This window comes from Saccoglossus kowalevskii, chromosome 7 (assembly GCF_978046115.1).
Source record: "Saccoglossus kowalevskii chromosome 7, keSacKowa6.1, whole genome shotgun sequence".
NCBI classification, from domain to species: Eukaryota; Metazoa; Hemichordata; class Enteropneusta; family Harrimaniidae; genus Saccoglossus; species Saccoglossus kowalevskii.
In genome coordinates this window covers 14,330,463-14,355,904 of record NC_140647.1, presented here as the reverse complement: position 1 = coordinate 14,355,904, position 25,442 = coordinate 14,330,463, and the positions used below count along the sequence as shown (strand labels likewise).

At 36.8% G+C, this 25,442-nt stretch overlaps 61 non-coding genes across 61 annotated transcripts; all 61 read right to left on the bottom strand.

The window, feature by feature from the left end:
• Window positions 1-610: 610 nt before the first annotated feature.
• TRNAV-AAC (transfer RNA valine (anticodon AAC)) lies at window positions 611-683 on the bottom strand. Its single transcript has one exon. It is a non-coding gene; the product is annotated as a tRNA-Val (tRNA).
• A 161-nt stretch (window positions 684-844) lies between these two features.
• Window positions 845-917, bottom strand: TRNAA-AGC (transfer RNA alanine (anticodon AGC)). The gene has a single exon. It is a non-coding gene; the product is annotated as a tRNA-Ala (tRNA).
• A 336-nt stretch (window positions 918-1,253) lies between these two features.
• On the bottom strand, window positions 1,254-1,326 carry TRNAA-AGC (transfer RNA alanine (anticodon AGC)). Its single transcript has one exon. It is a non-coding gene; the product is annotated as a tRNA-Ala (tRNA).
• A 999-nt stretch (window positions 1,327-2,325) lies between these two features.
• Window positions 2,326-2,398, bottom strand: TRNAA-AGC (transfer RNA alanine (anticodon AGC)). The gene has a single exon. It is a non-coding gene; the product is annotated as a tRNA-Ala (tRNA).
• Window positions 2,399-3,230: 832 nt separating this feature from the next.
• Window positions 3,231-3,303, bottom strand: TRNAA-AGC (transfer RNA alanine (anticodon AGC)). Its single transcript has one exon. It is a non-coding gene; the product is annotated as a tRNA-Ala (tRNA).
• A 161-nt stretch (window positions 3,304-3,464) lies between these two features.
• On the bottom strand, window positions 3,465-3,537 carry TRNAA-AGC (transfer RNA alanine (anticodon AGC)). Its single transcript has one exon. It is a non-coding gene; the product is annotated as a tRNA-Ala (tRNA).
• Window positions 3,538-3,873: 336 nt separating this feature from the next.
• Window positions 3,874-3,946, bottom strand: TRNAA-AGC (transfer RNA alanine (anticodon AGC)). Its single transcript has one exon. It is a non-coding gene; the product is annotated as a tRNA-Ala (tRNA).
• Window positions 3,947-4,945: 999 nt separating this feature from the next.
• On the bottom strand, window positions 4,946-5,018 carry TRNAA-AGC (transfer RNA alanine (anticodon AGC)). Its single transcript has one exon. It is a non-coding gene; the product is annotated as a tRNA-Ala (tRNA).
• Window positions 5,019-5,246: 228 nt separating this feature from the next.
• TRNAA-AGC (transfer RNA alanine (anticodon AGC)) lies at window positions 5,247-5,319 on the bottom strand. The gene has a single exon. It is a non-coding gene; the product is annotated as a tRNA-Ala (tRNA).
• Window positions 5,320-5,548: 229 nt separating this feature from the next.
• On the bottom strand, window positions 5,549-5,621 carry TRNAA-AGC (transfer RNA alanine (anticodon AGC)). The gene has a single exon. It is a non-coding gene; the product is annotated as a tRNA-Ala (tRNA).
• A 464-nt stretch (window positions 5,622-6,085) lies between these two features.
• Window positions 6,086-6,158, bottom strand: TRNAA-AGC (transfer RNA alanine (anticodon AGC)). The gene has a single exon. It is a non-coding gene; the product is annotated as a tRNA-Ala (tRNA).
• Window positions 6,159-6,386: 228 nt separating this feature from the next.
• TRNAA-AGC (transfer RNA alanine (anticodon AGC)) lies at window positions 6,387-6,459 on the bottom strand. The gene has a single exon. It is a non-coding gene; the product is annotated as a tRNA-Ala (tRNA).
• Window positions 6,460-6,688: 229 nt separating this feature from the next.
• TRNAA-AGC (transfer RNA alanine (anticodon AGC)) lies at window positions 6,689-6,761 on the bottom strand. The gene has a single exon. It is a non-coding gene; the product is annotated as a tRNA-Ala (tRNA).
• Window positions 6,762-6,990: 229 nt separating this feature from the next.
• Window positions 6,991-7,063, bottom strand: TRNAA-AGC (transfer RNA alanine (anticodon AGC)). Its single transcript has one exon. It is a non-coding gene; the product is annotated as a tRNA-Ala (tRNA).
• A 161-nt stretch (window positions 7,064-7,224) lies between these two features.
• TRNAA-AGC (transfer RNA alanine (anticodon AGC)) lies at window positions 7,225-7,297 on the bottom strand. Its single transcript has one exon. It is a non-coding gene; the product is annotated as a tRNA-Ala (tRNA).
• A 229-nt stretch (window positions 7,298-7,526) lies between these two features.
• On the bottom strand, window positions 7,527-7,599 carry TRNAA-AGC (transfer RNA alanine (anticodon AGC)). The gene has a single exon. It is a non-coding gene; the product is annotated as a tRNA-Ala (tRNA).
• A 228-nt stretch (window positions 7,600-7,827) lies between these two features.
• Window positions 7,828-7,900, bottom strand: TRNAA-AGC (transfer RNA alanine (anticodon AGC)). Its single transcript has one exon. It is a non-coding gene; the product is annotated as a tRNA-Ala (tRNA).
• Window positions 7,901-8,128: 228 nt separating this feature from the next.
• On the bottom strand, window positions 8,129-8,201 carry TRNAA-AGC (transfer RNA alanine (anticodon AGC)). Its single transcript has one exon. It is a non-coding gene; the product is annotated as a tRNA-Ala (tRNA).
• Window positions 8,202-8,430: 229 nt separating this feature from the next.
• On the bottom strand, window positions 8,431-8,503 carry TRNAA-AGC (transfer RNA alanine (anticodon AGC)). Its single transcript has one exon. It is a non-coding gene; the product is annotated as a tRNA-Ala (tRNA).
• A 530-nt stretch (window positions 8,504-9,033) lies between these two features.
• TRNAA-AGC (transfer RNA alanine (anticodon AGC)) lies at window positions 9,034-9,106 on the bottom strand. The gene has a single exon. It is a non-coding gene; the product is annotated as a tRNA-Ala (tRNA).
• A 229-nt stretch (window positions 9,107-9,335) lies between these two features.
• On the bottom strand, window positions 9,336-9,408 carry TRNAA-AGC (transfer RNA alanine (anticodon AGC)). Its single transcript has one exon. It is a non-coding gene; the product is annotated as a tRNA-Ala (tRNA).
• A 161-nt stretch (window positions 9,409-9,569) lies between these two features.
• TRNAA-AGC (transfer RNA alanine (anticodon AGC)) lies at window positions 9,570-9,642 on the bottom strand. Its single transcript has one exon. It is a non-coding gene; the product is annotated as a tRNA-Ala (tRNA).
• Window positions 9,643-9,871: 229 nt separating this feature from the next.
• Window positions 9,872-9,944, bottom strand: TRNAA-AGC (transfer RNA alanine (anticodon AGC)). Its single transcript has one exon. It is a non-coding gene; the product is annotated as a tRNA-Ala (tRNA).
• Window positions 9,945-10,172: 228 nt separating this feature from the next.
• Window positions 10,173-10,245, bottom strand: TRNAA-AGC (transfer RNA alanine (anticodon AGC)). The gene has a single exon. It is a non-coding gene; the product is annotated as a tRNA-Ala (tRNA).
• Window positions 10,246-10,473: 228 nt separating this feature from the next.
• TRNAA-AGC (transfer RNA alanine (anticodon AGC)) lies at window positions 10,474-10,546 on the bottom strand. Its single transcript has one exon. It is a non-coding gene; the product is annotated as a tRNA-Ala (tRNA).
• Window positions 10,547-10,775: 229 nt separating this feature from the next.
• Window positions 10,776-10,848, bottom strand: TRNAA-AGC (transfer RNA alanine (anticodon AGC)). Its single transcript has one exon. It is a non-coding gene; the product is annotated as a tRNA-Ala (tRNA).
• A 530-nt stretch (window positions 10,849-11,378) lies between these two features.
• On the bottom strand, window positions 11,379-11,451 carry TRNAA-AGC (transfer RNA alanine (anticodon AGC)). Its single transcript has one exon. It is a non-coding gene; the product is annotated as a tRNA-Ala (tRNA).
• Window positions 11,452-11,612: 161 nt separating this feature from the next.
• TRNAA-AGC (transfer RNA alanine (anticodon AGC)) lies at window positions 11,613-11,685 on the bottom strand. Its single transcript has one exon. It is a non-coding gene; the product is annotated as a tRNA-Ala (tRNA).
• A 229-nt stretch (window positions 11,686-11,914) lies between these two features.
• On the bottom strand, window positions 11,915-11,987 carry TRNAA-AGC (transfer RNA alanine (anticodon AGC)). The gene has a single exon. It is a non-coding gene; the product is annotated as a tRNA-Ala (tRNA).
• A 228-nt stretch (window positions 11,988-12,215) lies between these two features.
• Window positions 12,216-12,288, bottom strand: TRNAA-AGC (transfer RNA alanine (anticodon AGC)). The gene has a single exon. It is a non-coding gene; the product is annotated as a tRNA-Ala (tRNA).
• Window positions 12,289-12,516: 228 nt separating this feature from the next.
• On the bottom strand, window positions 12,517-12,589 carry TRNAA-AGC (transfer RNA alanine (anticodon AGC)). The gene has a single exon. It is a non-coding gene; the product is annotated as a tRNA-Ala (tRNA).
• A 229-nt stretch (window positions 12,590-12,818) lies between these two features.
• Window positions 12,819-12,891, bottom strand: TRNAA-AGC (transfer RNA alanine (anticodon AGC)). Its single transcript has one exon. It is a non-coding gene; the product is annotated as a tRNA-Ala (tRNA).
• A 530-nt stretch (window positions 12,892-13,421) lies between these two features.
• Window positions 13,422-13,494, bottom strand: TRNAA-AGC (transfer RNA alanine (anticodon AGC)). The gene has a single exon. It is a non-coding gene; the product is annotated as a tRNA-Ala (tRNA).
• Window positions 13,495-13,655: 161 nt separating this feature from the next.
• TRNAA-AGC (transfer RNA alanine (anticodon AGC)) lies at window positions 13,656-13,728 on the bottom strand. The gene has a single exon. It is a non-coding gene; the product is annotated as a tRNA-Ala (tRNA).
• Window positions 13,729-13,957: 229 nt separating this feature from the next.
• Window positions 13,958-14,030, bottom strand: TRNAA-AGC (transfer RNA alanine (anticodon AGC)). The gene has a single exon. It is a non-coding gene; the product is annotated as a tRNA-Ala (tRNA).
• A 161-nt stretch (window positions 14,031-14,191) lies between these two features.
• On the bottom strand, window positions 14,192-14,264 carry TRNAA-AGC (transfer RNA alanine (anticodon AGC)). Its single transcript has one exon. It is a non-coding gene; the product is annotated as a tRNA-Ala (tRNA).
• A 229-nt stretch (window positions 14,265-14,493) lies between these two features.
• On the bottom strand, window positions 14,494-14,566 carry TRNAA-AGC (transfer RNA alanine (anticodon AGC)). Its single transcript has one exon. It is a non-coding gene; the product is annotated as a tRNA-Ala (tRNA).
• Window positions 14,567-14,794: 228 nt separating this feature from the next.
• TRNAA-AGC (transfer RNA alanine (anticodon AGC)) lies at window positions 14,795-14,867 on the bottom strand. The gene has a single exon. It is a non-coding gene; the product is annotated as a tRNA-Ala (tRNA).
• A 228-nt stretch (window positions 14,868-15,095) lies between these two features.
• TRNAA-AGC (transfer RNA alanine (anticodon AGC)) lies at window positions 15,096-15,168 on the bottom strand. The gene has a single exon. It is a non-coding gene; the product is annotated as a tRNA-Ala (tRNA).
• A 229-nt stretch (window positions 15,169-15,397) lies between these two features.
• On the bottom strand, window positions 15,398-15,470 carry TRNAA-AGC (transfer RNA alanine (anticodon AGC)). Its single transcript has one exon. It is a non-coding gene; the product is annotated as a tRNA-Ala (tRNA).
• Window positions 15,471-16,000: 530 nt separating this feature from the next.
• On the bottom strand, window positions 16,001-16,073 carry TRNAA-AGC (transfer RNA alanine (anticodon AGC)). The gene has a single exon. It is a non-coding gene; the product is annotated as a tRNA-Ala (tRNA).
• A 229-nt stretch (window positions 16,074-16,302) lies between these two features.
• TRNAA-AGC (transfer RNA alanine (anticodon AGC)) lies at window positions 16,303-16,375 on the bottom strand. The gene has a single exon. It is a non-coding gene; the product is annotated as a tRNA-Ala (tRNA).
• Window positions 16,376-16,536: 161 nt separating this feature from the next.
• TRNAA-AGC (transfer RNA alanine (anticodon AGC)) lies at window positions 16,537-16,609 on the bottom strand. Its single transcript has one exon. It is a non-coding gene; the product is annotated as a tRNA-Ala (tRNA).
• A 530-nt stretch (window positions 16,610-17,139) lies between these two features.
• TRNAA-AGC (transfer RNA alanine (anticodon AGC)) lies at window positions 17,140-17,212 on the bottom strand. Its single transcript has one exon. It is a non-coding gene; the product is annotated as a tRNA-Ala (tRNA).
• A 228-nt stretch (window positions 17,213-17,440) lies between these two features.
• TRNAA-AGC (transfer RNA alanine (anticodon AGC)) lies at window positions 17,441-17,513 on the bottom strand. The gene has a single exon. It is a non-coding gene; the product is annotated as a tRNA-Ala (tRNA).
• Window positions 17,514-17,742: 229 nt separating this feature from the next.
• On the bottom strand, window positions 17,743-17,815 carry TRNAA-AGC (transfer RNA alanine (anticodon AGC)). The gene has a single exon. It is a non-coding gene; the product is annotated as a tRNA-Ala (tRNA).
• Window positions 17,816-18,044: 229 nt separating this feature from the next.
• On the bottom strand, window positions 18,045-18,117 carry TRNAA-AGC (transfer RNA alanine (anticodon AGC)). The gene has a single exon. It is a non-coding gene; the product is annotated as a tRNA-Ala (tRNA).
• A 161-nt stretch (window positions 18,118-18,278) lies between these two features.
• TRNAA-AGC (transfer RNA alanine (anticodon AGC)) lies at window positions 18,279-18,351 on the bottom strand. The gene has a single exon. It is a non-coding gene; the product is annotated as a tRNA-Ala (tRNA).
• A 228-nt stretch (window positions 18,352-18,579) lies between these two features.
• Window positions 18,580-18,652, bottom strand: TRNAA-AGC (transfer RNA alanine (anticodon AGC)). The gene has a single exon. It is a non-coding gene; the product is annotated as a tRNA-Ala (tRNA).
• Window positions 18,653-18,881: 229 nt separating this feature from the next.
• On the bottom strand, window positions 18,882-18,954 carry TRNAA-AGC (transfer RNA alanine (anticodon AGC)). Its single transcript has one exon. It is a non-coding gene; the product is annotated as a tRNA-Ala (tRNA).
• Window positions 18,955-19,182: 228 nt separating this feature from the next.
• TRNAA-AGC (transfer RNA alanine (anticodon AGC)) lies at window positions 19,183-19,255 on the bottom strand. The gene has a single exon. It is a non-coding gene; the product is annotated as a tRNA-Ala (tRNA).
• Window positions 19,256-19,484: 229 nt separating this feature from the next.
• On the bottom strand, window positions 19,485-19,557 carry TRNAA-AGC (transfer RNA alanine (anticodon AGC)). The gene has a single exon. It is a non-coding gene; the product is annotated as a tRNA-Ala (tRNA).
• Window positions 19,558-19,894: 337 nt separating this feature from the next.
• Window positions 19,895-19,967, bottom strand: TRNAA-AGC (transfer RNA alanine (anticodon AGC)). Its single transcript has one exon. It is a non-coding gene; the product is annotated as a tRNA-Ala (tRNA).
• A 161-nt stretch (window positions 19,968-20,128) lies between these two features.
• Window positions 20,129-20,201, bottom strand: TRNAA-AGC (transfer RNA alanine (anticodon AGC)). The gene has a single exon. It is a non-coding gene; the product is annotated as a tRNA-Ala (tRNA).
• Window positions 20,202-20,537: 336 nt separating this feature from the next.
• TRNAA-AGC (transfer RNA alanine (anticodon AGC)) lies at window positions 20,538-20,610 on the bottom strand. The gene has a single exon. It is a non-coding gene; the product is annotated as a tRNA-Ala (tRNA).
• Window positions 20,611-21,609: 999 nt separating this feature from the next.
• TRNAA-AGC (transfer RNA alanine (anticodon AGC)) lies at window positions 21,610-21,682 on the bottom strand. Its single transcript has one exon. It is a non-coding gene; the product is annotated as a tRNA-Ala (tRNA).
• Window positions 21,683-21,910: 228 nt separating this feature from the next.
• TRNAA-AGC (transfer RNA alanine (anticodon AGC)) lies at window positions 21,911-21,983 on the bottom strand. Its single transcript has one exon. It is a non-coding gene; the product is annotated as a tRNA-Ala (tRNA).
• A 229-nt stretch (window positions 21,984-22,212) lies between these two features.
• TRNAA-AGC (transfer RNA alanine (anticodon AGC)) lies at window positions 22,213-22,285 on the bottom strand. The gene has a single exon. It is a non-coding gene; the product is annotated as a tRNA-Ala (tRNA).
• A 161-nt stretch (window positions 22,286-22,446) lies between these two features.
• Window positions 22,447-22,519, bottom strand: TRNAA-AGC (transfer RNA alanine (anticodon AGC)). Its single transcript has one exon. It is a non-coding gene; the product is annotated as a tRNA-Ala (tRNA).
• Window positions 22,520-22,855: 336 nt separating this feature from the next.
• TRNAA-AGC (transfer RNA alanine (anticodon AGC)) lies at window positions 22,856-22,928 on the bottom strand. Its single transcript has one exon. It is a non-coding gene; the product is annotated as a tRNA-Ala (tRNA).
• Window positions 22,929-24,219: 1,291 nt separating this feature from the next.
• Window positions 24,220-24,292, bottom strand: TRNAA-AGC (transfer RNA alanine (anticodon AGC)). The gene has a single exon. It is a non-coding gene; the product is annotated as a tRNA-Ala (tRNA).
• Window positions 24,293-25,442: the final 1,150 nt, after the last annotated feature.

Here is a 25,442-nt window from a genome sequence, read left to right as displayed (position 1 = left end):
TGAGTCTCGATGTAACTAATTTTTAATCAGAAATATTCAGAATTTCAATCATATGCTCGTAAAGTAAAATTACTTAGAATTGAACAAATCATTTTTTCTAAACAATTATTATCACAGTGACTGTAAACATACTGATATAATACTCCTTGTAATTCGAAGGTTTAAGTCTCAAAAACAACTAGTTGTTGCATTCGACTCGTTTTTTCTAAACAATTATTATCACAGTGACCGTAAACATACTGATATAATACTAGTTGTAATTCGAAGGTTTGAGTCACAAAAACAACTAGTTATTGTACACAACTCAATGGAGAATCCGGGTATCGATCCCGGTACCTCTCACATGCTAAGCGAGCGCTCCACCACTTGAGCTAATTCCCCGACGATATTCACGTTTGAGTCTCCTTAAGTGAGCCTCGATGTAACGAATTTATAATCAGAAATATTCAGAATTTCAATCATATACCCGTAAAGTCAAATTACTTAGAATTGAACAAATTATTTTTTCTAAACAATTATTATCACTGTGACCGTAAACAAACTGATATAATATAACTTGTAATTCAAGGGTTTGAGTCTCAAAAAAAACAAGTTGTTGCACTGAACTCACTGGAGAATCCGGGTATCGATCCCGGTACCTCTCACATGTTAAGCGAGCGCTCTACCACTTGAGCTAATTCCCCGACGATATTCCCGTTTGAGCCTCCTTAAGTGAGCCTCGATGTAACGAAATTATTTTTTCTAGACAATGATTGTCACAGTGACCGTAAACATACTGATATAATACTACTTGTAATTCGAAGGTTTGAGTCTCAAAAATAACTAGTTATTGTACACAACTCAATGGAGAATCCGGGTATCGATCCCGGTACCTCTCACATGCTAAGCGAGCGCTCTACCACTTGAGCTAATTCCCCGATGATATTCACGTTTAGCCTCTTTAAGTGAGCCTCGATGTAACGAATTTATAATCAGAAATATTCAGAATTTCAATCACATGCTCGTAAAGTAAAATTACTTAGAATTGAACAAATCATTTTTTCTAAACAATTATTATCACAGTGACTGTAAACATACTGATATAATACTCCTTGTAATTCGAAGGTTTAAGACTCAAAAACAACTAGTTGTTGCATTCGACTCGTTTTTTCTAAACAATTATTATCACAGTGACCGTAAACATACTGATATAATACTACTTGTAATTCGAAGGTTTGAGTCACAAAAACAACTAGTTATTGTACACAACTCAATGGAGAATCCGGGTATCGATCCCGGTACCTCTCACATGCTAAGCGAGCGCTCTACCACTTGAGCTAATTCCCCGATGATTTTCACGTTTGAGCCTCCTTAAGTGAGCCTCGATGTAACGAATTTATAATCAGAAATATTCAGAATTTCAATCATATGCTCGTCAAGTAAAATTACTTAGAATTGAACAAATCATTTTTTCTAAACAATTATTATCACAGTGACCGTAACCATACTGTCATAATATAACTTGTAATTCGAAGGTTTGAGTCTCAAAAACAAGAAGTTGTTGCATTCGACTCACTGGAGAATCCGGGTATCGATCCCGGTACCTCTCACATGCTAAGCTAGCGCTCTACCACTTGCGCTAATTCCCGACAATATTCACGTTTGAGCCTCTTTAAGAGAGCCTCGATGTAACGAATTTATTTTTTCTAAACAATGATTATCACAGTGACTGTAAACATACTGATATAATAGTACTTGTAATTCGAAGGTTTGAGTCTCAAAAACAACTTGTTATTGTACACAACTCAATGGAGAATCCGGGTATCGATCCCTATACATCTCACATGCTAAGCGAGCGCTCTACCACTTGAGCTAATTCCCCGACGATATTCATGATTGAGCCTCCTTAAGTGAGTCTCGATGTAACTAATTTTTAATCAGAAATATTCAGAATTTCAATCATATGCTCGTAAAGTAAAATTACTTAGAATTGATCAAATTATTGTTTTCTAAACAATTATTATCACAGTGACCGTAAACATTCTGTCATAATATAACTTGTAATTCAAGGGTTTGAGTCTCAAAAACAACAAGTTGTTGTATTCGACTCACTGGAGAATCCGTGTATCGATCCCGGTACCTCTCACATGCTAAGTGAGCGCTCTACCACTTGAGCTAATTCCCCGACGAGATTCACGTTTGAGCCTCCTTAAGTAAGCCTCCATGTAACGAAATTATTTTTTCTAAACAATGATTGTCACAGTGACCGTAAACATACTGATATAATACTCATTGGAATTCGAAGGTTTGAGTCTCAAATACAGCGAGTTGTTGCATTCGACTCACTGGAGAATCCGGGTATCGATCCCGGTACCTCTCACATGCTAAGCGAGCGCTCTACCACTTGAGCTAATTCCCCGATGATATTCACGTTTGAGCCTCCTTAAGTGAGCCTCGATGTAACGAATTTATAATCAGAAATATTCAGAATTTCAATCATATACCGTAAAGTCAAATTACTTAGAATTGAACAAATTATTTTTTCTAAACAATTATTATCACAGTGACCGTAAACATACTGATATAATACTCCTTGTAATTCGAAGGTTTGAGTCACAAAAACAACTAGTTATTGTACACAACTCAATGGAGAATCCGGGTATCGATCCCGGTACATCTCACATGCTAAGCGAGCGCTCTACCACTTGAGCTAATTCCCCGATGATATTCACGTTTGAGCCTCCTTAAGTGAGCCTCGATGTAACGAATTTATAATCAGAAATATTCAGAATTTCAATCATATACCCGTAAAGTCAAATTACTTAGAATTGAACAAATTATTTTTTCTAAACAATTATTATCACAGTGACCGTAAACATACTGATATAATACTCCTTGTAATTCGAAGGTTTGAGTCACAAAAACAACTAGTTATTGTACACAACTCAATGGAGAATCCGGGTATCGATCCCGGTACCTCTCACATGCTAAGCGAGCCCTCTACCACTTGAGCTAATTCCCCGACGATATTCACGTTTCAGCCTCCTTAAGTGAGCCTCGATGTAACGAATTTATAATCAGAAATATTCAGAATTTCAATCATATACCCGTAAAGTCAAATTACTTAGAATTGAACAAATTATTTTTTCTAAACAATTATTATCACAGTGACCGTAAACATACTGATATAATATAACTTGTAATTCAAGGGTTTGAGTCTCAAAAACAACAAGTTGTTGCATTCAACTCACTGGAGAATCCGGGTATCGATCCCGGTACCTCTCACATGCTAAGCGAGCGCTCTACCACTTGAGCTAATTCCCCGACGATATTCCCGTGTGATCCTCCTTAAGTGAGCCTCGATGTAACGAAATTATTTTTTCTAGACAATGATTGTCACAGTGACCGTAAACATACTGATATAATACTACTTGTAATTCGAAGGTTTGAGTCTCAAAAATAACTAGTTATTGTACACAACTCAATGGAGAATCCGGGTATCGATCCCGGTACCTCTCACATGCTAAGCGAGCGCTCTACCACTTGAGCTAATTCCCCGATGATATTCACGTTTAGCCTCTTTAAGTGAGCCTCGATGTAACGAATTTATAATCAGAAATATTCAGAATTTCAATCATATGCTCGTAAAGTAAAATTACTTAGAATTGAACAAATCATTTTTTCTAAACAATTATTATCACAGTGACTGTAAACATACTGATATAATACTCCTTGTAATTCGAAGGTTTAAGTCTCAAAAACAACTAGTTGTTGCATTCGACTCGTTTTTTCTAAACAATTATTATCACAGTGACCGTAAACATACTGATATAATACTACTTGTAATTCGAAGGTTTGAGTCACAAAAACAACTAGTTATTGTACACAACTCAATGGAGAATCCGGGTATCGATCCCGGTACCTCTCACATGCTAAGCGAGCGCTCTACCACTTGAGCTAATTCCCCGATGATTTTCACGTTTGAGCCTCCTTAAGTGAGCCTCGATGTAACGAATTTATAATCAGAAATATTCAGAATTTCAATCATATGCTCGTCAAGTAAAATTACTTAGAATTGAACAAATCATTTTTTCTAAACAATTATTATCACAGTGACCGTAACCATACTGTCATAATATAACTTGTAATTCGAAGGTTTGAGTCTCAAAAACAAGAAGTTGTTGCATTCGACTCACTGGAGAATCCGGGTATCGATCCCGGTACCTCTCACATGCTAAGCTAGCGCTCTACCACTTGCGCTAATTCCCGACAATATTCACGTTTGAGCCTCTTTAAGAGAGCCTCGGTGTAACGAATTTATTTTTTCTAAACAATGATTATCACAGTGACTGTAAACATACTGATATAATAGTACTTGTAATTCGAAGGTTTGAGTCTCAAAAACAACTTGTTATTGTACACAACTCAATGGAGAATCCGGGTATCGATCCCTATACATCTCACATGCTAAGCGAGCGCTCTACCACTTGAGCTAATTCCCCGACGATATTCATGATTGAGCCTCCTTAAGTGAGTCTCGATGTAACTAATTTTTAATCAGAAATATTCAGAATTTCAATCATATGCTCGTAAAGTAAAATTACTTAGAATTGATCAAATTATTGTTTTCTAAACAATTATTATCACAGTGACCGTAAACATTCTGTCATAATATAACTTGTAATTCAAGGGTTTGAGTCTCAAAAACAACAAGTTGTTGCATTCGACTCACTGGAGAATCCGTGTATCGATCCCGGTACCTCTCACATGCTAAGCGAACGCTCTACCACTTGAGCTAATTCCCCGACGAGATTCACGTTTGAGCCTCCTTAAGTAAGCCTCCATGTAACGAAATTATTTTTTCTAAACAATGATTGTCACAGTGACCGTAAACATACTGATATAATACTCATTGGAATTCGAAGGTTTGAGTCTCAAATACAGCGAGTTGGTGCATTCGACTCACTGGAGAATCCGGGTATCGATCCCGGTACCTCTCACATGCTAAGCGAGCGCTCTACCACTTGAGCTAATTCCCCGATGATATTCACGTTTGAGCCTCCTTAAGTGAGCCTCGATGTAACGAATTTATAATCAGAAATATTCAGAATTTCAATCATATACCGTAAAGTCAAATTACTTAGAATTGAACAAATTATTTTTTCTAAACAATTATTATCACAGTGACCGTAAACATACTGATATAATGCTCCTTGTAATTCGAAGGTTTGAGTCACAAAAACAACTAGTTATTGTACACAACTCAATGGAGAATCCGGGTATCGATCCCGGTACCTCTCACATGCTAAGCGAGCGCTCTACCACTTGAGCTAATTCCCCGACGATATTCACGTTTGAGCCTCCTTAAGTGAGCCTCGATGTAACGAATTTATAATCAGAAATATTCAGAATTTCAATCATATACCCGTAAAGTCAAATTACTTAGAATTGAACAAATTATTTTTTCTAAACAATTATTATCACAGTGACCGTAAACATACTGATATAATATAACTTGTAATTCAAGGGTTTGAGTCTCAAAAACAACAAGTTGTTGCATTCAACTCACTGGAGAATCCGGGTATCGATCCCGGTACCTCTCACATGCTAAGCGAGCGCTCTACCACTTGAGCTAATTCCCCGACGATATTCATGATTGAGCCTCCTTAAGTGAGTCTCGATGTAACTAATTTTTAATCAGAAATATTCAGAATTTCAATCATATGCTCGTAAAGTAAAATTACTTAGAATTGATCAAATTATTGTTTTCTAAACAATTATTATCACAGTGACCGTAAACATTCTGTCATAATATAACATGTAATTCAAGGGTTTGAGTCTCAAAAACAACAAGTTGTTGCATTCGACTCACTGGAGAATCCGTGTATCGATCCCGGTACCTCTCACATGCTAAGCGAGCGCTCTACCACTTGAGCTAATTCCCCGACGAGATTCACGTTTGAGCCTCCTTAAGTAAGCCTCCATGTAACGAAATTATTTTTTCTAAACAATGATTGTCACAGTGACCGTAAACATACTGATATAATACTCATTGGAATTCGAAGGTTTGAGTCTCAAATACAACGAGTTGTTGCATTCGACTCACTGGAGAATCCGGGTATCGATCCCGGTACCTCTCACATGCTAAGCGAGCGCTCTACCACTTGAGCTAATTCCCCGAAGATATTCACGTTTGAGCCTCCTTAAGTGAGCCTCGATGTAACGAATTTATAATCAGAAATATTCAGAATTTCAATCATATACCGTAAAGTCAAATTACTTAGAATTGAACAAATTATTTTTTCTAAACAATTATTATCACAGTGACCGTAAACATACTGATATAATACTCCTTGTAATTCGAAGGTTTGAGTCACAAAAACAACTAGTTATTGTACACAACTCAATGGAGAATCCGGGTATCGATCCCGGTACCTCTCACATGCTAAGCGAGCGCTCTACCACTTGAGCTAATTCCCCGACGATATTCACGTTTGAGCCTCCTTAAGTGAGCCTCGATGTAACGAATTTATAATCAGAAATATTCAGAATTTCAATCATATACCCGTAAAGTCAAATTACTTAGAATTGAACAAATTATTTTTTCTAAACAATTATTATCACAGTGACCGTAAACATACTGATATAATATAACTTGTAATTCAAGGGTTTGAGTCTCAAAAACAACAAGTTGTTGCATTCAACTCACTGGAGAATCCGGGTATCGATCCCGGTACCTCTCACATGCTAAGCGAGCGCTCTACCACTTGAGCTAATTCCCCGACGATATTCATGTTTGAGCCTCCTTAAGTGAGTCTCGATGTAACTAATTTTTAATCAGAAATATTCAGAATTTCAATCATATGCTCGTAAAGTAAAATTACTTAGAATTGAACAAATCATTTTTTCTAAACAATTATTATCACAGTGACTGTAAACATACTGATATAATACTCCTTGTAATTCGAAGGTTTAAGTCTCAAAAACAACTAGTTATTGTACACAACTCAATGGAGAATCCGGGTATCGATCCCGGTACCTCTCACATGCTAAGCGAGCGCTCTACCACTTGAGCTAATTCCCCGACGATATTCACGTTTGAGCCTCCTTAAGTGAGCCTCGATGTAACGAAATTATTTTTTCTAAACAATGATTGTCACAGTGACCGTAAACATACTGATATAATACGCATTGGAATTCGAAGGTTTGAGTCTCAAATACAGCGAGTTGTTGCATTCGACTCACTGGAGAATCCGGGTATCGATCCCGGTACCTCTCACATGCTAAGCGAGCGCTCTACCACTTGAGCTAATTCCCCGACGATATTCACGTTTGAGCCTCCTTAAGTGAGCCTCGATGTAACGAATTTATAATCAGAAATATTCAGAATTTCAATCATATACCCGTAAAGTCAAATTACTTAGAATTGAACAAATTATTTTTTCTAAACAATTATTATCACAGTGACCGTAAACATACTGATATAATATAACTTGTAATTCAAGGGTTTGAGTCTCAAAAACAACAAGTTGTTGCATTCAACTCACTGGAGAATCCGGGTATCGATCCCGGTACCTCTCACATGCTAAGCGAGCGCTCTACCACTTGAGCTAATTCTCCGATGATATTCACGTTTGAGCCTCCTTAAGTGAGCCTCGATGTAACGAATTTATAATCAGAAATATTCAGAATTTCAATCATATACCGTAAAGTCAAATTACTTAGAATTGAACAAATTATTTTTTCTAAACAATTATTATCACAGTGACCGTAAACATACTGATATAATACTCCTTGTAATTCGAAGGTTTGAGTCACAAAAACAACTAGTTATTGTACACAACTCAATGGAGAATCCGGGTATCGATCCCGGTACCTCTCACATGCTAAGCGAGCGCTCTACCACTTGAGCTAATTCCCCGACGATATTCACGTTTGAGCCTCCTTAAGTGAGCCTCGATGTAACGAATTTATAATCAGAAATATTCAGAATTTCAATCATATACCGTAAAGTCAAATTACTTAGAATTGAACAAATTATTTTTTCTAAACAATTATTATCACAGTGACCGTAAACATACTGATATAATACTCCTTGTAATTCGAAGGTTTGAGTCACAAAAACAACTAGTTATTGTACACAACTCAATGGAGAATCCGGGTATCGATCCCGGTACCTCTCACATGCTAAGCGAGCGCTCTACCACTTGAGCTAATTCCCCGACGATATTCACGTTTGAGCCTCCTTAAGTGAGCCTCGATGTAACGAATTTATAATCAGAAATATTCAGAATTTCAATCATATACCCGTAAAGTCAAATTACTTAGAATTGAACAAATTATTTTTTCTAAACAATTATTATCACAGTGACCGTAAACATACTGATATAATATAACTTGTAATTCAAGGGTTTGAGTCTCAAAAACAACAAGTTGTTGCATTCAACTCACTGGAGAATCCGGGTATCGATCCCGGTACCTCTCACATGCTAAGCGAGCGCTCTACCACTTGAGCTAATTCTCCGATGATATTCACGTTTGAGCCTCCTTAAGTGAGCCTCGATGTAACGAATTTATAATCAGAAATATTCAGAATTTCAATCATATACCGTAAAGTCAAATTACTTAGAATTGAACAAATTATTTTTTCTAAACAATTATTATCACAGTGACCGTAAACATACTGATATAATACTCCTTGTAATTCGAAGGTTTGAGTCACAAAAACAACTAGTTATTGTACACAACTCAATGGAGAATCCGGGTATCGATCCCGGTACCTCTCACATGCTAAGCGAGCGCTCTACCACTTGAGCTAATTCCCTGACGATATTCACGTTTGAGCCTCCTTAAGTGAGCCTCGATGTAACGAATTTATAATCAGAAATATTCAGAATTTCAATCATATACCCGTAAAGTCAAATTACTTAGAATTGAACAAATTATTTTTTCTAAACAATTATTATCACAGTGACCGTAAACATACTGATATAATATAACTTGTAATTCAAGGGTTTGAGTCTCAAAAACAACAAGTTGTTGCATTCAACTCACTGGAGAATCCGGGTATCGATCCCGGTACCTCTCACATGCTAAGCGAGCGCTCTACCACTTGAGCTAATTCCCCGACGATATTCATGTTTGAGCCTCCTTAAGTGAGTCTCGATGTAACTAATTTTTAATCAGAAATATTCAGAATTTCAATCATATGCTCGTAAAGTAAAATTACTTAGAATTGAACAAATCATTTTTTCTAAACAATTATTATCACAGTGACTGTAAACATACTGATATAATACTCCTTGTAATTCGAAGGTTTAAGTCTCAAAAACAACTAGTTATTGTACACAACTCAATGGAGAATCCGGGTATCGATCCCGGTACCTCTCACATGCTAAGCGAGCGCTCTACCACTTGAGCTAATTCCCCGACGATATTCACGTTTGAGCCTCCTTAAGTGAGCCTCGATGTAACGAAATTATTTTTTCTAAACAATGATTGTCACAGTGACCGTAAACATACTGATATAATACGCATTGGAATTCGAAGGTTTGAGTCTCAAATACAGCGAGTTGTTGCATTCGACTCACTGGAGAATCCGGGTATCGATCCCGGTACCTCTCACATGCTAAGCGAGCGCTCTACCACTTGAGCTAATTCCCCGACGATATTCACGTTTGAGCCTCCTTAAGTGAGCCTCGATGTAACGAATTTATAATCAGAAATATTCAGAATTTCAATCATATACCCGTAAAGTCAAATTACTTAGAATTGAACAAATTATTTTTTCTAAACAATTATTATCACAGTGACCGTAAACATACTGATATAATATAACTTGTAATTCAAGGGTTTGAGTCTCAAAAACAACAAGTTGTTGCATTCAACTCACTGGAGAATCCGGGTATCGATCCCGGTACCTCTCACATGCTAAGCGAGCGCTCTACCACTTGAGCTAATTCTCCGATGATATTCACGTTTGAGCCTCCTTAAGTGAGCCTCGATGTAACGAATTTATAATCAGAAATATTCAGAATTTCAATCATATACCGTAAAGTCAAATTACTTAGAATTGAACAAATTATTTTTTCTAAACAATTATTATCACAGTGACCGTAAACATACTGATATAATACTCCTTGTAATTCGAAGGTTTGAGTCACAAAAACAACTAGTTATTGTACACAACTCAATGGAGAATCCGGGTATCGATCCCGGTACCTCTCACATGCTAAGCGAGCGCTCTACCACTTGAGCTAATTCCCCGACGATATTCACGTTTGAGCCTCCTTAAGTGAGCCTCGATGTAACGAATTTATAATCAGAAATATTCAGAATTTCAATCATATACCGTAAAGTCAAATTACTTAGAATTGAACAAATTATTTTTTCTAAACAATTATTATCACAGTGACCGTAAACATACTGATATAATACTCCTTGTAATTCGAAGGTTTGAGTCACAAAAACAACTAGTTATTGTACACAACTCAATGGAGAATCCGGGTATCGATCCCGGTACCTCTCACATGCTAAGCGAGCGCTCTACCACTTGAGCTAATTCCCCGACGATATTCACGTTTGAGCCTCCTTAAGTGAGCCTCGATGTAACGAATTTATAATCAGAAATATTCAGAATTTCAATCATATACCCGTAAAGTCAAATTACTTAGAATTGAACAAATTATTTTTTCTAAACAATTATTATCACAGTGACCGTAAACATACTGATATAATATAACTTGTAATTCAAGGGTTTGAGTCTCAAAAACAACAAGTTGTTGCATTCAACTCACTGGAGAATCCGGGTATCGATCCCGGTACCTCTCACATGCTAAGCGAGCGCTCTACCACTTGAGCTAATTCTCCGATGATATTCACGTTTGAGCCTCCTTAAGTGAGCCTCGATGTAACGAATTTATAATCAGAAATATTCAGAATTTCAATCATATACCGTAAAGTCAAATTACTTAGAATTGAACAAATTATTTTTTCTAAACAATTATTATCACAGTGACCGTAAACATACTGATATAATACTCCTTGTAATTCGAAGGTTTGAGTCACAAAAACAACTAGTTATTGTACACAACTCAATGGAGAATCCGGGTATCGATCCCGGTACCTCTCACATGCTAAGCGAGCGCTCTACCACTTGAGCTAATTCCCTGACGATATTCACGTTTGAGCCTCCTTAAGTGAGCCTCGATGTAACGAATTTATAATCAGAAATATTCAGAATTTCAATCATATACCCGTAAAGTCAAATTACTTAGAATTGAACAAATTATTTTTTCTAAACAATTATTATCACAGTGACCGTAAACATACTGATATAATATAACTTGTAATTCAAGGGTTTGAGTCTCAAAAACAACAAGTTGTTGCATTCAACTCACTGGAGAATCCGGGTATCGATCCCGGTACCTCTCACATGCTAAGCGAGCGCTCTACCACTTGAGCTAATTCCCCGACGATATTCATGTTTGAGCCTCCTTAAGTGAGCCTCGATGTAACGAAATTATTTTTTCTAAACAATGATTGTCACAGTGACCGTAAACATACTGATATAATACGCATTGGAATTCGAAGGTTTGAGTCTCAAATACAGCGAGTTGTTGCATTCGACTCACTGGAGAATCCGGGTATCGATCCCGGTACCTCTCACATGCTAAGCGAGCGCTCTACCACTTGAGCTAATTCCCCGACGATATTCACGTTTGAGCCTCCTTAAGTGAGCCTCGATGTAACGAATTTATAATCAGAAATATTCAGAATTTCAATCATATACCCGTAAAGTCAAATTACTTAGAATTGAACAAATTATTTTTTCTAAACAATTATTATCACAGTGACCGTAAACATACTGATATAATATAACTTGTAATTCAAGGGTTTGAGTCTCAAAAACAACAAGTTGTTGCATTCAACTCACTGGAGAATCCGGGTATCGATCCCGGTACCTCTCACATGCTAAGCGAGCGCTCTACCACTTGAGCTAATTCTCCGATGATATTCACGTTTGAGCCTCCTTAAGTGAGCCTCGATGTAACGAATTTATAATCAGAAATATTCAGAATTTCAATCATATACCGTAAAGTCAAATTACTTAGAATTGAACAAATTATTTTTTCTAAACAATTATTATCACAGTGACCGTAAACATACTGATATAATACTCCTTGTAATTCGAAGGTTTGAGTCACAAAAACAACTAGTTATTGTACACAACTCAATGGAGAATCCGGGTATCGATCCCGGTACCTCTCACATGCTAAGCGAGCGCTCTACCACTTGAGCTAATTCCCCGACGATATTCACGTTTGAGCCTCCTTAAGTGAGCCTCGATGTAACGAATTTATAATCAGAAATATTCAGAATTTCAATCATATACCGTAAAGTCAAATTACTTAGAATTGAACAAATTATTTTTTCTAAACAATTATTATCACAGTGACCGTAAACATACTGATATAATACTCCTTGTAATTCGAAGGTTTGAGTCACAAAAACAACTAGTTATTGTACACAACTCAATGGAGAATCCGGGTATCGATCCCGGTACCTCTCACATGCTAAGCGAGCGCTCTACCACTTGAGCTAATTCCCCGACGATATTCACGTTTGAGCCTCCTTAAGTGAGCCTCGATGTAACGAATTTATAATCAGAAATATTCAGAATTTCAATCATATACCCGTAAAGTCAAATTACTTAGAATTGAACAAATTATTTTTTCTAAACAATTATTATCACAGTGACCGTAAACATACTGATATAATATAACTTGTAATTCAAGGGTTTGAGTCTCAAAAACAACAAGTTGTTGCATTCAACTCACTGGAGAATCCGGGTATCGATCCCGGTACCTCTCACATGCTAAGCGAGCGCTCTACCACTTGAGCTAATTCTCCGATGATATTCACGTTTGAGCCTCCTTAAGTGAGCCTCGATGTAACGAATTTATAATCAGAAATATTCAGAATTTCAATCATATACCGTAAAGTCAAATTACTTAGAATTGAACAAATTATTTTTTCTAAACAATTATTATCACAGTGACCGTAAACATACTGATATAATACTCCTTGTAATTCGAAGGTTTGAGTCACAAAAACAACTAGTTATTGTACACAACTCAATGGAGAATCCGGGTATCGATCCCGGTACCTCTCACATGCTAAGCGAGCGCTCTACCACTTGAGCTAATTCCCTGACGATATTCACGTTTGAGCCTCCTTAAGTGAGCCTCGATGTAACGAATTTATAATCAGAAATATTCAGAATTTCAATCATATACCCGTAAAGTCAAATTACTTAGAATTGAACAAATTATTTTTTCTAAACAATTATTATCACAGTGACCGTAAACATACTGATATAATATAACTTGTAATTCAAGGGTTTGAGTCTCAAAAACAACAAGTTGTTGCATTCAACTCACTGGAGAATCCGGGTATCGATCCCGGTACCTCTCACATGCTAAGCGAGCGCTCTACCACTTGAGCTAATTCCCCGACGATATTCATGTTTGAGCCTCCTTAAGTGAGCCTCGATGTAACGAAATTATTTTTTCTAAACAATGATTGTCACAGTGACCGTAAACATACTGATATAATACGCATTGGAATTCGAAGGTTTGAGTCTCAAATACAGCGAGTTGTTGCATTCGACTCACTGGAGAATCCGGGTATCGATCCCGGTACCTCTCACATGCTAAGCGAGCGCTCTACCACTTGAGCTAATTCCCCGACGATATTCACGTTTGAGCCTCCTTAAGTGAGCCTCGATGTAACGAATTTATAATCAGAAATATTCAGAATTTCAATCATATACCCGTAAAGTCAAATTACTTAGAATTGAACAAATTATTTTTTCTAAACAATTATTATCACAGTGACTGTAAACATACTGATATAATACTCCTTGTAATTCGAAGGTTTAAGTCTCAAAAACAACTAGTTATTGTACACAACTCAATGGAGAATCCGGGTATCGATCCCGGTACCTCTCACATGCTAAGCGAGCGCTCTACCACTTGAGCTAATTCCCCGACGATATTCACGTTTGAGCCTCCTTAAGTGAGCCTCGATGTAACGAAATTATTTTTTCTAAACAATGATTGTCACAGTGACCGTAAACATACTGATATAATACGCATTGGAATTCGAAGGTTTGAGTCTCAAATACAGCGAGTTGTTGCATTCGACTCACTGGAGAATCCGGGTATCGATCCCGGTACCTCTCACATGCTAAGCGAGCGCTCTACCACTTGAGCTAATTCCCCGACGATATTCACGTTTGAGCCTCCTTAAGTGAGCCTCGATGTAACGAATTTATAATCAGAAATATTCAGAATTTCAATCATATACCCGTAAAGTCAAATTACTTAGAATTGAACAAATTATTTTTTCTAAACAATTATTATCACAGTGACCGTAAACATACTGATATAATATAACTTGTAATTCAAGGGTTTGAGTCTCAAAAACAACAACTTGTTGCATTCAACTCACTGGAGAATCCGGGTATCGATCCCGGTACCTCTCACATGCTAAGCGAGCGCTCTACCACTTGAGCTAATTCTCCGATGATATTCACGTTTGAGCCTCCTTAAGTGAGCCTCGATGTAACGAATTTATAATCAGAAATATTCAGAATTTCAATCATATACCGTAAAGTCAAATTACTTAGAATTGAACAAATTATTTTTTCTAAACAATTATTATCACAGTGACCGTAAACATACTGATATAATACTCCTTGTAATTCGAAGGTTTGAGTCACAAAAACAACTAGTTATTGTACACAACTCAATGGAGAATCCGGGTATCGATCCCGGTACCTCTCACATGCTAAGCGAGCGCTCTACCACTTGAGCTAATTCCCCGACGATATTCACGTTTGAGCCTCCTTAAGTGAGCCTCGATGTAACGAATTTATAATCAGAAATATTCAGAATTTCAATCATATACCGTAAAGTCAAATTACTTAGAATTGAACAAATTATTTTTTCTAAACAATTATTATCACAGTGACCGTAAACATACTGATATAATACTCCTTGTAATTCGAAGGTTTGAGTCACAAAAACAACTAGTTATTGTACACAACTCAATGGAGAATCCGGGTATCGATCCCGGTACCTCTCACATGCTAAGCGAGCGCTCTACCACTTGAGCTAATTCCCCGACGATATTCACGTTTGAGCCTCCATAAGTGAGCCTCGATGTAACGAATTTATAATCAGAAATATTCAGAATTTCAATCATATACCCGTAAAGTCAAATTACTTAGAATTGAACAAATTATTTTTTCTAAACAATTATTATCACAGTGACCGTAAACATACTGATATAATATAACTTGTAATTCAAGGGTTTGAGTCTCAAAAACAACAAGTTGTTGCATTCAACTCACTGGAGAATCCGGGTATCGATCCCGGTACCTCTCACATGCTAAGCGAGCGCTCTACCACTTGAGCTAATTCTCCGATGATATTCACGTTTGAGCCTCCTTAAGTGAGCCTCGATGTAACGAATTTATAATCAGAAATATTCAGAATTTCAATCATATACCGTAAAGTCAAATTACTTAGAATTGAACAAATTATTTTTTCTAAACAATTATTATCACAGTGACCGTAAACATACTGATATAATACTCCTTGTAATTCGAAGGTTTGAGTCACAAAAACAACTAGTTATTGTACACAACTCAATGGAGAATCCGGGTATCGATCCCGGTACCTCTCACATGCTAAGCGAGCGCTCTACCACTTGAGCTAATTCCCTGACGATATTCACGTTTGAGCCTCCTTAAGTGAGCCTCGATGTAACGAATTTATAATCAGAAATATTCAGAATTTCAATCATATACCCGTAAAGTCAAATTACTTAGAATTGAACAAATTATTTTTTCTAAACAATTATTATCACAGTGACCGTAAACATACTGATATAATATAACTTGTAATTCAAGGGTTTGAGTCTCAAAAACAACAAGTTGTTGCATTCAACTCACTGGAGAATCCGGGTATCGATCCCGGTACCTCTCACATGCTAAGCGAGCGCTCTACCACTTGAGCTAATTCCCCGACGATATTCATGTTTGAGTCTCCTTAAGTGAGTCTCGATGTAACTAATTTTTAATCAGAAATATTCAGAATTTCAATCATATGCTCGTAAAGTAAAATTACTTAGAATTGAACAAATCATTTTTTCTAAACAATTATTATCACAGTGACTGTAAACATACTGATATAATACTCCTTGTAATTCGAAGGTTTAAGTCTCAAAAACAACTAGTTATTGTACACAACTCAATGGAGAATCCGGGTATCGATCCCGGTACCTCTCACATGCTAAGCGAGCGCTCTACCACTTGAGCTAATTCCCCGACGATATTCACGTTTGAGCCTTCTTAAGTGAGCCTCGATGTAACGAAATTATTTTTTCTAAACAATGATTGTCACAGTGACCGTAAACATACTGATATAATACTCATTGGAATTCGAAGGTTTGAGTCTCAAATACAGCGAGTTGTTGCATTCGACTCACTGGAGAATCCGGGTATCGATCCCGGTACCTCTCACATGCTAAGCGAGCGCTCTACCACTTGAGCTAATTCCCCGATGATATTCACGTTTGAGCCTCCTTAAGTGAGCCTCGATGTAACGAATTTATAATCAGAAATATTCAGAATTTCAATCATATACCGTAAAGTCAAATTACTTAGAATTGAACAAATTATTTTTTCTAAACAATTATTATCACAGTGACCGTAAACATACTGATATAATACTCCTTGTAATTCGAAGGTTTGAGTCACAAAAACAACTAGTTATTGTACACAACTCAATGGAGAATCCGGGTATCGATCCCGGTACCTCTCACATGCTAAGAGAGCGCTCTACCACTTGAGCTAATTCCCCGACGATATTCACGTTTGAGCCTCCTTAAGTGAGCCTCGATGTAACGAATTTATAATCAGAAATATTCAGAATTTCAATCATATACCCGTAAAGTCAAATTACTTAGAATTGAACAAATTATTTTTTCTAAACAATTATTATCACAGTGACCGTAAACATACTGATATAATATAACTTGTAATTCAAGGGTTTGAGTCTCAAAAACAACAAGTTGTTGCATTCAACTCACTGGAGAATCCGGGTATCGATCCCGGTACCTCTCACATGCTAAGCGAGCGCTCTACCACTTGAGCTAATTCCCCGATGATATTCACGTTTGAGCCTCCTTAAGTGAGCCTCGATGTAACGAATTTATAATCAGAAATATTCAGAATTTCAATCATATACCGTAAAGTCAAATTACTTAGAATTGAACAAATTATTTTTTCTAAACAATTATTATCACAGTGACCGTAAACATACTGATATAATACTCCTTGTAATTCGAAGGTTTGAGTCACAAAAACAACTAGTTATTGTACACAACTCAATGGAGAATCCGGGTATCGATCCCGGTACCTCTCACATGCTAAGCGAGCGCTCTACCACTTGAGCTAATTCCCCGACGATATTCACGTTTGAGCCTCCTTAAGTGAGCCTCGATGTAACGAATTTATAATCAGAAATATTCAGAATTTCAATCATATACCCGTAAAGTCAAATTACTTAGAATTGAACAAATTATTTTTTCTAAACAATTATTATCACAGTGACTGTAAACATACTGATATAATATAACTTGTAATTCAAGGGTTTGAGTCTCAAAAACAACAAGTTGTTGCATTCAACTCACTGGAGAATCCGGGTATCGATCCCGGTACCTCTCACATGCTAAGCGAGCGCTCTACCACTTGAGCTAATTCCCCGACGATATTCATGTTTGAGCCTCCTTAAGTGAGTCTCGATGTAACTAATTTTTAATCAGAAATATTCAGAATTTCAATCATATGCTCGTAAAGTAAAATTACTTAGAATTGAACAAATCATTTTTTCTAAACAATTATTATCACAGTGACTGTAAACATACTGATATAATACTCCTTGTAATTCGAAGGTTTAAGTCTCAAAAACAACTAGTTATTGTACACAACTCAATGGAGAATCCGGGTATCGATCCCGGTACCTCTCACATGCTAAGCGAGCGCTCTACCACTTGAGCTAATTCCCCGACGATATTCACGTTTGAGCCTCCTTAAGTGAGCCTCGATGTAACGAAATTATTTTTTCTAAACAATGATTGTCACAGTGACCGTAAACATACTGATATAATACTCATTGGAATTCGAAGGTTTGAGTCTCAAATACAGCGAGTTGTTGCATTCGACTCACTGGAGAATCCGGGTATCGATCCCGGTACCTCTCACATGCTAAGCGAGCGCTCTACCACTTGAGCTAATTCCCCGATGATATTCACGTTTGAGCCTCCTTAAGTGAGCCTCGATGTAACGAATTTATAATCAGAAATATTCAGAATTTCAATCATATACCGTAAAGTCAAATTACTTAGAATTGAACAAATTATTTTTTCTAAACAATTATTATCACAGTGACCGTAAACATACTGATATAATACTCCTTGTAATTCGAAGGTTTGAGTCACAAAAACAACTAGTTATTGTACACAACTCAATGGAGAATCCGGGTATCGATCCCGGTACCTCTCACATGCTAAGCGAGCGCTCTACCACTTGAGCTAATTCCCCGACGATATTCACGTTTGAGCCTCCTTAAGTGAGCCTCGATGTAACGAATTTATAATCAGAAATATTCAGAATTTCAATCATATACCCGTAAAGTCAAATTACTTAGAATTGAACAAATTATTTTTTCTAAACAATTATTATCACAGTGACCGTAAACATACTGATATAATATAACTTGTAATTCAAGGGTTTGAGTCTCAAAAACAACAAGTTGTTGCATTCAACTCACTGGAGAATCCGGGTATCGATCCCGGTACCTCTCACATGCTAAGCGAGCGCTCTACCACTTGAGCTAATTCTCCGATGATATTCACGTTTGAGCCTCCTTAAGTGAGCCTCGATGTAACGAATTTATAATCAGAAATATTCAGAATTTCAATCATATACCGTAAAGTCAAATTACTTAGAATTGAACAAATTATTTTTTCTAAACAATTATTATCACAGTGACCGTAAACATACTGATATAATACTCCTTGTAATTCGAAGGTTTGAGTCACAAAAACAACTAGTTATTGTACACAACTCAATGGAGAATCCGGGTATCGATCCCGGTACCTCTCACATGCTAAGCGAGCGCTCTACCACTTGAGCTAATTCCCCGACGATATTCACGTTTGAGCCTCCTTAAGTGAGCCTCGATGTAACGAATTTATAATCAGAAATATTCAGAATTTCAATCATATACCCGTCAAGTCAAATTACTTAGAATTGAACAAATTATTTTTTCTAAACAATTATTATCACAGTGACCGTAAACATACTGATATAATATAACTTGTAATTCAAGGGTTTGAGTCTCAAAAACAACAAGTTGTTGCATTCAACTCACTGGAGAATCCGGGTATCGATCCCGGTACCTCTCACATGCTAAGCGAGCGCTCTACCACTTGAGCTAATTCCCCGACGATATTCATGTTTGAGCCTCCTTAAGTGAGTCTGGATGTAACTAATTTTTAATCAGAAATATTCAGAATTTCAATCATATGCTCGTAAAGTAAAATTACTTAGAATTGAACAAATCATTTTTTCTAAACAATTATTATCACAGTGACTGTAAACATACTGATATAATACTCCTTGTAATTCGAAGGTTTAAGTCTCAAAAACAACTAGTTGTTGCATTCGACTCGTTTTTTCTAAACAATTATTATCACAGTGACCGTAAACATACTGATATAATACTACTTGTAATTCGAAGGTTTGAGTCACAAAAACAACTAGTTATTGTACACAACTCAATGGAGAATCCGGGTATCGATCCCGGTACCTCTCACATGCTAAGCGAGCGCTCTACCACTTGAGCTAATTCCCCGACGATATTCCCGTTTGAGCCTCCTTAAGTGAGCCTCGATGTAACGAAATTATTTTTTCTAGACAATGATTGTCACAGTGACCGTAAACATACTGATATAATACTACTTGTAATTCGAAGGTTTGAGTCTCAAAAATAACTAGTTATTGTACACAACTCAATGGAGAATCCGGGTATCGATCCCGGTACCTCTCACATGCTAAGCGAGCGCTCTACCACTTGAGCTAATTCCCCGATGATATTCACGTTTAGCCTCTTTAAGTGAGCCTCGATGTAACGAATTTATAATCAGAAATATTCAGAATTTCAATCATATGCTCGTAAAGTAAAATTACTTAGAATTGAACAAATCATTTTTTCTAAACAATTATTATCACAGTGACTGTAAACATACTGATATAATACTCCTTGTAATTCGAAGGTTTAAGTCTCAAAAACAACTAGTTGTTGCATTCGACTCGTTTTTTCTAAACAATTATTATCACAGTGACCGTAAACATACTGATATAATACTACTTGTAATTCGAAGGTTTGAGTCACAAAAACAACTAGTTATTGTACACAACTCAATGGAGAATCCGGGTATCGATCCCGGTACCTCTCACATGCTAAGCGAGCGCTCTACCACTTGAGCTAATTCCCCGATGATTTTCACGTTTGAGCCTCCTTAAGTGAGCCTCGATGTAACGAATTTATAATCAGAAATATTCAGAATTTCAATCATATGCTCGTCAAGTAAAATTACTTAGAATTGAACAAATCATTTTTTCTAAACAATTATTATCACAGTGACCGTAACCATACTGTCATAATATAACTTGTAATTCGAAGGTTTGAGTATCAAAAACAAGAAGTTGTTGCATTCGACTCACTGGAGAATCCGGGTATCGATCCCGGTACCTCTCACATGCTAAGCTAGCGCTCTACCACTTGCGCTAATTCCCGACAATATTCACGTTTGAGCCTCTTTAAGAGAGCCTCGATGTAACGAATTTATTTTTTCTAAACAATGATTATCACAGTGACTGTAAACATACTGATATAATAGTACTTGTAATTCGAAGGTTTGAGTCTCAAAAACAACTTGTTATTGTACACAACTCAATGGAGAATCCGGGTATCGATCCCTATACATCTCACATGCTAAGCGAGCGCTCTACCACTTGAGCTAATTCCCCGACGATATTCATGATTGAGCCTCCTTAAGTGAGTCTCGATGTAACTAATTTTTAATCAGAAATATTCAGAATTTCAATCATATGCTCGTAAAGTAAAATTACTTAGAATTGATCAAATTATTGTTTTCTAAACAATTATTATCACAGTGACCGTAAACATTCTGTCATAATATAACTTGTAATTCAAGGGTTTGAGTCTCAAAAACAACAAGTTGTTGCATTCGACTCACTGGAGAATCCGTGTATCGATCCCGGTACCTCTCACATGCTAAGCGAGCGCTCTACCACTTGAGCTAATTCCCCGACGAGATTCATGTTTGAGCCTCCTTAAGTAAGCCTCCATGTAACGAAATTATTTTTTCTAAACAATGATTGTCACAGTGACCGTAAACATACTGATATAATACTCATTGGAATTCGAAGGTTTGAGTCTCAAATACAACGAGTTGTTGCATTCGACTCACTGGAGAATCCGGGTATCGATCCCGGTACCTCTCACATGCTAAGCGAGCGCTCTACCACTTGAGCTAATTCCCCGAAGATATTCACGTTTGAGCCTCCTTAAGTGAGCCTCGATGTAACGAATTTATAATCAGAAATATTCAGAATTTCAATCATATACCGTAAAGTCAAATTACTTAGAATTGAACAAATTATTTTTTCTAAACAATTATTATCACAGTGACCGTAAACATACTGATATAATACTACTTGTAATTCGAAGGTTTGAGTCACAAAAACAACTAGTTATTGTACACAACTCAATGGAGAATCCGGGTATCGATCCCGGTACCTCTCACATGCTAAGCGAGCGCTCTACCACTTGAGCTAATTCCCCGACGATATTCACGTTTGAGCCTCCTTAAGTGAGCCTCGATGTAACGAATTAATAATCAGAAATATTCAGAATTTCAATCATATACCCGTAAAGTCAAATTACTTAGAATTGAACAAATTATTTTTTCTAAACAATTATTATCACTGTGACCGTAAACATACTGATATAATATAACTTGTAATTCAAGGGTTTGAGTCTCAAAAACAACAAGTTGTTGCATTCAACTCACTGGAGAATCCGGGTATCGATCCCGGTACCTCTCACATGCTAAGCGAGCGCTCTACCACTTGAGCTAATTCCCCGACGATATTCACGTTTGAGCCTCCTTAAGTGAGCCTCGATGTAACGAAATTATTTTTTCTAAACAATGATTGTCACAGTGACCGTAAACATACTGATATAATACTACTTGTAATTCGAAGGTTTGAGTCTCAAAAATAACTAGTTATTGTACACAACTCAATGGAGAATCCGGGTGTCGATCCCGGTACCTCTCACATGCTAAGCGAGCGCTCTACCACCTGAGCTAATTCCCCGATGATATTCACGTTTAGCCTCTTTAAGTGAGCCTCGATGTAACGAATTTATAATCAGAAATATTCAGAATTTCAATCATATGCTCGTAAAGTAAAATTACTTAGAATTGAACAAATCATTTTTTCTAAACAATTATTATCACAGTGACTGTAAACATACTGATATAATACTCCTTGTAATTCGAAGGTTTAAGTCTCAAAAACAACTAGTTGTTGCATTCGACTCGTTTTTTCTAAACAATTATTATCACAGTGACCGTAAACATACTGATATAATACTACTTGTAATTCGAAGGTTTGAGTCACAAAAACAACTAGTTATTGTACACAACTCAATGGAGAATCCGGGTATCGATCCCGGTACCTCTCACATGCTAAGCGAGCGCTCTACCACTTGAGCTAATTCCCCGACAATATTCACGTTTGAGCCTCCTTAAGTGAGCCTCGATGTAACGAATTTATAATCAGAAATATTCAGAATTTCAATCATATACCCGTAAAGTCAAATTACTTAGAATTGAACAAATTATTTTTTCTAAACAATTATTATCGCAGTGACCGTAAACATACTGATATAATATAACTTGTAATTCAAGGGTTTGAGTCTCAAAAACAACAAGTTGTTGGATTCAACTCACTGGAGAATCCGGGTATCGATCCCGATACCTCTCACATGCTAAGCGAGCGCTCTACCACTTGAGCTAATTCCCCGATGATTTTTATGTTTGAGCCTCCTTAAATGAGCCTCGATGTAACGAATTTATAATCAGAAATATTCAGAATTTCAATCATATGCTCGTAAAGTAAAATTACTTAGAATTGAACAAATGATTGTTTTCTAAACAATTATTATCACAGTGACCGTAAACATTCTGTCATAATATAACTTGTAATTCAAGGGTTTGAGTCTCAAAAACAACAAGTTGTTGCATTCGACTCACTGGAGGATCCGGGTATCGATCCCGGTACCTCTCACATGCTAAGCGAGCGCTCTACCACTTGAGCTAATTCCCCGATGATATTCACGTTTAGCCTCTTTAAGTGAGCCTCGATGTAACGAATTTATAATCAGAAATATTCAGAATTTCAATCATATGCTCGTAAAGTAAAATTACTTAGAATTGAACAAATCATTTGTTCTAAACAATTATTATCACAGTGACCATTTTGTCATAATATAACTTGTAATTCGAGGGTTTGAGTCTCAAAAACAACAAGTTGTTGCATTCAACTCACTGGCGAATCCGGGTATCGATCCCGGTACCTTTCACATGCTAAGCGAACTACCACTTCAGCTAATTCCCCGACAATATTCTCGTTTGAGCCTCCTTAAGTGAGTCTCGATGTAACTAATTTATTTTTTCTAAACAATGATTATCACAGTGACCGTAAACATACTGATATCATACTACTTGTAATTCGAGGGTTTGAGTCTCAAAAACAACTAGTTGTTGAATTCGACTCACTGGAGAATCCGGGTATCGATCCCGGTACCTCTCACATGCTAAGCGAGCGCTCTACCATTTGAGCTAATTCCCTGACGATATTCACGTTTGAGCCTCCTTAAGTGAGCCTCGATGTAACGAATTTATTTTTTCTAAACCATGATTATCACAGTGACCGTAAACATACTGATATAATACTACTTGTAATTCGAAGGTTTGAGTCTCAAAAACAACTAGTTATTGTACACAACTCAATGGAGAATCCGGGTATCGATCCCGGTACCTCTCACATGCTAAGCGAGCGCTCTACCACTTGAGCTAATTCCCCGATGATTTTCACGTTTGAGCATCGTTAAGTGAGCCTTGATGTAACGAATTTATAATCAGAAATATTCAGAATTTCAATCATATGCTCGTAAAGTAAAATTACTTAGAATTGAACAAATAATTTTTTCTAAACAATTATTATCACAGTGACCGTAAACATACTGTCATAATATAACTTGTAATTCGAGGGTTTGAGTCTCAAAAACAGGAAGTTGTTGCATTCGACTCACTGGAGAATCCGGGTATCGATCCCGGTACCTCTCACATGCTAAGCTAGCGCTCTACCACTTGCGCTAATTCCCCGACAATATTCACGTTTGAGCCTCCTTAAGTGAGCCTCGATGTAACGAATTTATTTTTTCTAAACAATGATTATCACAGTGACTGTAAACATACTGATATAATACTACTTGTAATTCGAAGGTTTGAGTCACAAAAACAACTAGTTATTGTTCACAACTCAATGGAGAATCCGGGTATCGATCCCGGTACCTCTCACATGCTAAGCGAGCGCTCTACCACTTGAGTTAATTCCCCGACGATATTCACGTTTGAGCCTCCTTAAGTGAGCCTCGATGTAACTAATTTATAATCAGAAATATTCAGAATTTCAATCATATGCTCGTAAAGTAAAATTACTTAGAATTGAACAAATCATTTTTTCTAAACAATTATTATCACAGTGACCGTAAACATACTGTCATTATATAACTTGTAATTCAAGGGTTTGAGTCTCAAAAACAACAAGTTGTTGCATTCGACTCACTGGAGAATCCGGGTATCGATCCCTATACATCTCACATGCTAAGCAAGCGCTCTACCACTTGAGCTAATTCCCCGAAGATATTCACGTTTGAGCCACCTTAAGTGAGCCTCGATGTAACGAATTTATTTTTTCTAAACAATGATTATCACAGTGACCGTAAACATACTGATATAATACTACTTGTAATTCGAAAGTTTGAGTCTCAAAAACAAATAGTTATTGTACACAACTCAATGGAGAAACCGGGTATCGATCCCGGTACCTCTCACATGCTAAGCGAGCGCTCTACCACTTGAGCTAATTCCCCGATGATTTTCACATTTGAGCATCCTTAAGTGAGCCTTGATGTAACGAATTTATAATCAGAGATATTCAGAATTTCAAT